At 30.9% G+C, this 9291-nt stretch overlaps 1 long non-coding RNA gene across 15 annotated transcripts; it reads left to right on the top strand.

Moving 5' to 3' along the window:
- The first annotated feature begins 5829 nt into the window (after positions 1-5829).
- On the top strand, positions 5830-9113 carry LOC145062043 (uncharacterized). 15 transcript variants are annotated; one of them, XR_013687405.1, is made up of 9 exons: positions 5830-6339; positions 6420-6464; positions 6574-6856; positions 7172-7507; positions 7650-7667; positions 7759-7872; positions 8285-8385; positions 8453-8486; positions 8929-9113. It is a non-coding gene; the product is annotated as an uncharacterized LOC145062043 (long non-coding RNA). The 15 variants fall into 15 exon arrangements; XR_013687406.1 differs by having other exon boundaries at positions 5830-6179; positions 6278-6339; positions 8285-9113; XR_013687402.1 differs by having other exon boundaries at positions 5830-6179; positions 6259-6339; positions 8285-9113.
- Positions 9114-9291: the final 178 nt, after the last annotated feature.

Here is a 9291-nt window from a genome sequence, read left to right as displayed (position 1 = left end):
AATTGTACAAGTTTGAATGTTCTATTTATATAAACATATGATATAACATTGTGGGATGAAAACCCTATATGCTCACCAGGCTCCCAAGCCTGACCCACTCAGTTTTCTTTGTATTACAGGTTATGCCACGAGAGCATAAGTTGGTTGACATGACGAGAGATAATGGATTATAGGCCAGTAGTTATATAACTGTTGTAAGGTCTAATCTGTTATGTTTATGCTTTTGGTCTGTATCGGAACATGACATCCCAAAATTTTGTTATATAATGAAAATATATTTCTTTAAGAAATGCTTTGAGAAATTCTTATCATATTTTGTTTTTGGAACAAATTCCGCAACCATTTTTTTTAAACGATTACTCTGATTTTAAAACAAAGCATAAACAAATCGGTCTTTTCTGGCCGTGAAATTAGGGATGTCACATTCATTATATAAATATAATAAACTATAACATGATTTTGAGCTTCCAAAATTCATCAAAAAAACATTTTTTAAATTGTTAGTATAATGTTTTTAAGATGCCATAACTTTTTTTTTTTATTTTTAACATGTAAAATTCTATTATAAATAATTATTTGTTATCTAAAAAAACAGTTTCTTTTATCATAAATAACAACTTCTTTTAACAAAAAAAAAAAAAAGACAGCTCAAAATAAATCGGGGGCAGGGTCGGGGGTAAAAACGTTGAACATTTCGGGGACGGGGGCAGGGAAGGGGGAACAAGGAAATTTCGGGGGCGGGGGCAGGGGATGCACTCCCCGTCCCATTTGCCCCCGTCGATATCCCTACCAAATAATTCTAAACCAGGCAATAAATGAAACATATTGAATACAATCAAGTCATGTAGGGATAAAATAATAACATTCTAGAGGGCAATCTGAAAATAAATTGTCTTTCTCGGATTAGAGTGAAATTTGTGTGTGTATTGTTGAAAAGCAGAAGCGAATATAGCAAAATTAGAGCTCAAAATTTTAAAAACGCTTACCTGAGAAACAAGAGTGTCTCCCAGACGGTGTGGCGATCCAGTTTTATGGGTGTTTGCGTTTAGAACAAACAAATGCGCTGTAGACAGATGGGCGTTTAAGTGATGTGGAGCGCCTGGAACAAACAATGTGTTGTGATGTGCTGTACACGGAAGCATAGAAGAAGAGGAAAAGGGTTTATATAGAAGGTGAGGCATTGAAGGAGAAACGATGATAAAATAGAATCGACGTAGTGGTACGTTGCATTGTTTTGAGGGTGGGTTACGTGGAGGTATTAGAATAGTGCGAGTTGGTTCTAGGCGGCATCAGAAAATCAGGGTGTGCAGTGGATGTTTTTGGTTCTAAGAGAATGGGCACTAAACGATTTGATGGATTGTGCTGGCCATCCGAGTTCCGACGGAACCAAGGCGTCCTTCAAAGGTTGAACGTGAGGAGGATACGTCATAGTGGATCGTAAGGTAATTTGAATCGACGTTAATGTCCACAACGTCCTTCCAAAAGGTTGGTTACGTGGCATCGAAAGAACCGGTGAATTTAATTTAGAAGGCATGAGAAAATTAGTGTTTTCATATATATATATATATATATATATATATATATATATATATATATATATATATATATGAATCAATAAGAATTCAAGATAAAAAAAAATTATTAATTAAATAAATAAGGATAATTTAGTAATTTGATTTAAAGATAAAATAACTTTCATATTTATTTCCTATAATCATGTTAATTATGTTTACTTCTTCTAACCCTAACTCTATCTCCCCTTCTTTATATTAACAGTCGTTTCTCCCCAGCACAGATTTATCCCATCGGATTTTGATATTGCTTGGTTGAAGATGATGATGGTCGTCCTTACTATCATTCTCGAAGATATCCATTCACGTAAGTATTTTTTTTACCATTTAAAAAGACTTAAAGGCACAACTTATTGCTCGTTTGTCATCTCACTCAGTGTACGATGACAATTAAAATGCTGATCCCTATTACTGATGATCAACAAAAAAAAATCATGTAATTTATTTTTCATAATTGCATTTGCATATTTAAGTACTTTTTTGTGGATATTTAATCTTCGTAAGTTACTTTTTCTTCCGGTTAATTGCTTCTTTGTAATCCTCGTAAGTCGCTTTTTTCTTACAAAATTTGTAATTCAAGTCTTGTATTTTGTATTTTATATGAATGCCGTTGCGTATAAGATTTTCTGATTTACCTATTAGGTGTTGCAAGCATTTGGAGAATTATTCTTTGATGAATAGGATGTAAATTTGAAGGTTTTTTTTTTTTTTTTCTTTTTTTTTTTTTTTTTTTTTTTTTTTTTTTTTTTTAAACCTTATGTAAATGTCAATGTTGCATCAGTAATTTAATATGCGAAAAAAATATTTTTATCCCATCTGTGTAAGCAAGTTTCAATCACTTAAACATATTGTAATCATTGGTTAAACCAATTAAATGGAAATTCATATAGAAAAACGAAAAATACTTAGTAAACGAAATTACTATTAGTGTTGATAAGTGTACGGTTATTATGGTTTATGATGCCTAGTCAATATGTGTGGTCAAGCTTATCTACTCTAAGTTATCAAATTTTGTATTATGCCAATTTTTACATTCTATTCTTACCTAGTGGAGTTGGTCTTTGTGTATATTACATCAATTTTTTTAGGAACAAGGTTGCATTATTTACTTTATGAATCAAACGAACAAGTTTGAATATACATTATTCCATAAGAATTTACATCATTATGTTAAAACAGTACAGTAGGTCAACGATCTATTAATGGTGAAAATAAAATCGACCCTTGATCATTATGTTAGAACATAAATTAAATCATTCTATTAGAATCTTATAACAAAAACAATATAAAATGTTGAATATAATTGATATTGATATTCTTGATATTTGTTTGGCAGTTTCATACAAGCAAAGAATGATAAAAGAATCCAAGACTTGATTCTAAAATACCAAATATTTTGATATTCAAGAAGCCAGAATGATTTTGGACATAACAATAGTTCGACATTCAAGAATCTAAGAACAAATAAACTTTGATTCTCTCAATGAACATGCGAGATAAGAAAAAGAAGATGATGGAGTTTGCTCCTCTCAACTTCATGAAAGATCAACATATTCTTATTCTTTTTCATGTAGTTTTACTTCAAGAATGTTTTGTTTATATCATATTCAAGAATGCAAAATAGAAATTGTTATTCTTTTTAAGATTTTTAAACCATTTGACATTGACTAATTCATAAATGTAAGTATACGACATATTATTATTATTAGGTTGAAAATTGTTTGTCTATTAAATTTTGACAAGAATGGATTTTTTCTAAAAAAATTATTTCATATTAATAAGCATATTCTTTAATGCACACTATACTTATTAACATATTCTGTCAGAATGTACGAGCTAAAAAATTCATTATCATCTATAATAAGATTTTTTAAATTAATAAAATCAATTATCCCATCAAATGCGGATTATCCTTTTTTAAATTTAGTTTAATTGACTAAAATACCCTTATAATTAAATTTGTGTTATTATATGATAAATGTTATTCAATTGTAATATTATACACCCTCAAATCATAGTCTATCTTTCTTTTCATCTATTGGCTCAAAATTGTTCCTACGACCATACAATACTTGTTGTCCACATTATAACCTAACCCTATATATATATATATATATATATATATATATATATATATATATATATATATATATATATATATATAAGGTGAGGTTCAATAGAGAACCATAATTAACAAGGAACCAAGGAACCAATCGTCAGCGTCGAAAATCATAATGATCAACGGCTAAGGAAAATAGATGTACAGTTGTACATTGGATGCACACAAAGGGTCATGGACAATTTTTTTACCACTCTAAAAAAATGAAAGTATAATATCATAATCGGAAAGGTTTTTAAAATATAATGCGAAAAAATATTTAGATGTATATGCTTGTAATAAAAAGAACATACGGAATTTGAGGCTATTTAGAAAGAACAAACTATCTTCATTTTAAAGTCCTAGCAGAAGAGAACGGATATGGCTTAACTCAATTGAAAATGTGTTTTATAAGTGAAAAGTATTGTTTCATTAATTATTTATGAATTTATATAAACTACAAAAGAAAAATATGAACCAATCTATTTAATCAGTTAATCTACAAAACACGAGGCATATATCTGAAATTGTATCAATGTATATGTTGATATGTTGATCTGTTTGTTGTTTCTATCATCATATAACAAAATCCAATATTTGTGGGTCTTGTTTGAAACATATAAGCTAACACATTTTTGGTTAATGAGTATTTCTTGCAACCATGCTTTCAACCAACTCCTTATTATGATTGTCCTCCTGAATACAAATTGAAAAGTGAACCTATGTGCTATTCATAAAACCATTGAAACAACAACTTTTTGAATTTACAATGAAGTACATAAAATAGACCAAATGTACCTCTTTGGTCCAAGGTCCTTTACGAAGTTAATGGTTAAGAACTTTTTTCTAAGTTGCTTGATTTCAGCTCGTAATTAGCTACGCATCCTTCTAACTTCCGAATGGTGACATCCAAAAAAAAGACCCTCATCTTCAATACTATCATGTGAAAAGAAGGTTAAGTTTGTCAATACCAAAGGGCCAATGACCTAGCGGTATGGAGTGACCTTCTCATATGAGAGGTCAGGGGTTTAAGTCTCGGTGGAAACATAGGTGGTTATTTAGGAGTAGATTAGTTAGTTTGCCGTTTAAAAAAAAAAAAAAAAAAAAGGTTATGTTTGTCACCTAACAACTTTATCAAACATTCATCTTAATGACACCTTAATGACAAAATCGAGCCTAAAATAACTATGTTTGACTTGAACCGTTTCAATGTTACTAGAAGGGTATTTTGGTCCTTGGTCATCCTATAAAGTTGTGTAAGTTGTAGTTGTTCTTTACATGTGTTGTTTTATTTGTTTTCTTCGTAGTATATTTTTTGTTCTAAAAAAACTAAAAGGCTTTTATATATAATGCAACATGTATTTTGGAGATATAATTTTTTAGAAGTCTTATTGTAAAATTAGATTTTTGAAAAATAATGAAATAAGGAATTGTTGAAATTTGTTATAATTATTATTTTAGTGATTTTGTAACAACTTAGTGAAAGACATCGAGGATCACGAAGTTGCAAAATTAGAAATTGAAAGTGTTTTCTTTCTTATAAAACAACTTAATTTTTATTTAATCTTCCGATGAGATTAAAAAGATTCTCTTATAAGAAAGAGAGTATACAAATAAACAAAAAAAGTATAACAATTTGCCTATAACTTTTTCAACGACTCCTAATAAAGTGTTTTGATACCTTAGTATTTTCTAGTATGTGATTAATGTCAACATCGTTAAAACATAGTGATTATATTTCCACTGAGTGATGTGTACGTCTTTTAAATTCCAAATCTTCTAAGAATGTCTGTCGCTATACTTTTAGATGCATGTAACACAATCAATTTATTACATTTATAAAGACAAAAAAGATGTAAGCAAAACCTAAAATAAAACACTAAAATTGTCCCCAAATTACAACCATAATCCTCTACAATATCCCCTCTCTCTCTTTTTATTTTTATATATATATATATATATATATATATATATATATATATATATATATATTATTTTATAAAAGAAATCCTATTATTACTAAAAATAAATAAAATAAAATAATAATATTTTTTAAAACGTTCAAATATTTATGCTTAAAGTTAAAGTACAACTGATCTTTAATATAATAATATTATCTATTATATCTGCAAGTCTTTCTATACTACTTTGGCTCTTATCTCCTCCCGGTATGTCGGACGCCTTCCTCATGTTTCTTAACAAAATTGAATCCGCCCAACCTTATCATTTGGTTTCCCGTGCCTTTGTTTAAAGTAGCTTCTAAACCGAGGAACTTGACACCGTCTTCTCCATCCTTTTCAGTCTCTCAAATCCTAATCTCTCTCTCTCTCTCTCTCTCTCTCTCTCTCTCACCGTTTATCATCGTCACCACCACTCCTCCTATCTACTCTCTCTAACATCCCGATCATTATTCTCCATCTCCACAACACCGCATTGACACCGCCATTGGGGTCTCTCTCCCTCTTACTGCCACCTTAAATCACTGGTCAGTGGTCTCCCATGTCATCGACGTAAGGAAATCGAAACTTTCTATATTTTTTCTCCGGTACATGGTCCATTTTTAAAGTAGCGCTACAAGTTATTAAACAGGTTCGTATAATCGTATTAGCGGGATGAAATGCTGAGATAAGATATTGAAATCACCACCATTGTCTCCGTTTTGTCCTCCAGGTAACAGGCCCACCCCCTCTCTTTGTGGATTTTTATGGGTTTTGTTGTTTTACGCAACACATTCAAATTTTTTCTTGCAGGGTTTTTATGGAAATCACAATCATCTTCTTCGTTTTGTCATCTAGGTAATGGACTCCCCCCTTCTCTATTGTTTCATTCAAAAGGTAATTGAATTTATAGATTTATCACTTGTAATTTTGAGGAGTTTTGTTCTCATTTTGAATATTTTTGCAGTTGTAACAACAATAAATGGTGAAGCGAAGAAACAGAAGAAGTGACTAAAGGATTGGCGGGAACAAGTTGGAGTTTTATTGGGGCCTGGGGGTTTAAAGTATAAAGATGAGGAAGGTGTTTCTTATCCAATTAGAAGTAAATAATATATTTTAAAGTTTTGATTGTGGGTTTGCTTCCATGAGTTCGGACTCTTCATTCTCCATCACTCTATCGAGTCCCTCCATCTCCCATTGCTTCAAAAACCCTAGCCGTATATCACCATCAATTCCATGTTCTGGACCTGGTATGTTTAATCCTATACATATTTCAGATTTATGACTTCAATTATCTAATATATAAAGAAAATCATAGACCTTGAATCATTGGATTTCTGGAAGGCGGATATGGTGTAAACTAAATTGAAAGTTTTTGAACTTTATCCTTTCGTGTGTGGCTCTTGATTCTTATCCTTTTTCTGAATAATCTTGATTTCTTGGGTTTTTCTGATTTATCTTTTTTCTGATTAAGGTGTTTTGTTTTTTGGTATTAGGCTTTCAAATTTCTTGATGTTTTATGTTTTAGCTCTCTCTGATTTTAGGTTCACGTATTTTGCTTTCAGATTTCCTCATGGTTGTGTAGGGTTTTGCTCTACAAATATGGATATACCCCAGTAGCCAATGAGAAGATACACGGGGATTTGTTAATTTAATTATAATTTGCAAGATGATTTTGTGCAACGATTTTATCCTAAAGTCATTTGCTTATTATATACAATATTTTTTTTTTCAACTTTAACATATTTGTGGAGCTATGAATACATTTCAACAACAGAGAAAAGAGAGATGAAATCCACAGTTCAACATGATTATAGATCCATAAACCATGGATCTGGATCTAGATCCAGAAACCATCGGCATCGATTCACCACCAAGTAGTTTCTTTTCGAATTTTGCAGGCAAGAATCTCAAACCTCTCTCTTAACTATTACTATGCACAAATCTATTGTCTTGTATGATATTTGGTTTCTAAGTACTTGAGAGATCTGATACATAATTTTGTGTTAAATAAGTTGTTAAGGGTTCAATATTTCTCGACAGGCTTTACTTCAGTTAAGGGTAATACTTCACCGAAAATGAGTTTAGTTATAGTATTTCAAATTGTTTGTTAAGAAATTTGAAGCCTTTCTATTATGTGTTGTCATTGAAGGACGATTTGAATCTACTTCGCCTCTATATCCTGCTCCTCCACCAGCTTGTCAGTCATGGAGCAGTTTAAGTCGATGGGGAGAGGAACTTCGACCAGTCATCACAAGCCTAACTGGTAGCATCTCTGTTTCTTCTATTTTGGATTTCATATTTTCTAATTTTTTTTAGTGTCTATTTTATTATATGATGACTAAAGGAGTTCAAAAGTCTTGAACTATGATTTTTTTTCCCACAATCTATCGGATTCTATAATGATTATGTAGGTATTCGTTCTAAATTGTTCCTAAAATGATTCTTTAAGCCATTATTAGTAAAAAATTCAGGTATTAGTTTAGGTTTTTTTTCCGACTTCATCTATTTCAGAAAAATAATCACAAATAGTCCGTTTTTTCCTTTAATAATAAAGAGTATTTGTTACGCATTCATGTTTGATACGGGATATATTATATACTATATTGGGCATCAAAAGTGTATAGTGGACTAATAGCTTTTGACTCATTTCTTCAACATTTATGGCTATTGTGCAGTACTAATTAATCTTAGTTTTGAAGATAATGTTGAAGAAAAATAGCATGCAACAACAGCTTGGGTGAATCAGGACACGTCCATATTTTTCGGAGGTAACAAGGTAAAGGGAGTTCAGTTTTAAGCTTTTTTTGGCTTTGTTGTTACTCATGTGGGTTATGCCTCTCAAGGTTTATCATAGGTGGTGGCGAGTTTATCATATACGTAAGTTGTTATGATTTAGCTTCAGTTTTTTTTCTTCATATCTTGTAGCTTGTGATGGTCATTGAAACAAGAAGTTCTTAATGTAATTAAATTTGGCTATTATGTTTATTGAATAATAAGATGAACCGAGAATAAGGTAAAACAATCATTTTTATAAATTATACATGTGGGTTGTCGAGTCTAATGGGCTTAGCCTGTCTTAAATTTTGAAGAATGGGTGGTCTTGTTGCTAAAGATATTAATGGCATTACTATTTCTCTCAAAACTGATAATATTCCCCCAACCCCTCCCCCTCTTTCAGAAATGGGTTTGATTGAGGAGTGCACACATGTGTTTATATTCGAATTTGATTTTTAAAATATTGAATGAGTTTTTTGCTTCACAGACTTGCTTATACACAAATAATGTCAGGCCTAACATTTCTTTTTTACTCAATTTGTAGGTAATGGAGGTGGAGGGTATATGATAGAGAATGTTCAAGCTAATATATAGTCAACTCAAGTATTGGAATATATGTACCCTGATGCTTATACATGTCAATTGAGATCTGGTATATATATTAATTTTCTTATTGCATTGTTTGACTGTCATGACTCACCTGATCTAATTCATTGAGATTCCTTATCACTTATGTATTACCTGTTTGTTTTCTTGTTTTCATTTTCTTACAATACATTTTTTTAAGCAATACACTTCGAAAGTAGTAGGTAATAATATTACAAACTTTCAATGCCTTATGTATAAACAATGCTTGAATGACCAAACAGCTCGTAAATGCTACATGCAAATTCTCTTACACAATTTT

The sequence above is a fragment of the Lactuca serriola genome, chromosome 7 (assembly GCF_051521515.1).
Source record: "Lactuca serriola cultivar US96UC23 chromosome 7, Lser_US96UC23_V15, whole genome shotgun sequence".
Classification (NCBI taxonomy): Eukaryota; Viridiplantae; Streptophyta; class Magnoliopsida; order Asterales; family Asteraceae; genus Lactuca; species Lactuca serriola.
The sequence above is the reverse complement of the archived record's forward strand: the minus strand, read 5'-3'. Positions and strand labels throughout refer to the sequence as shown.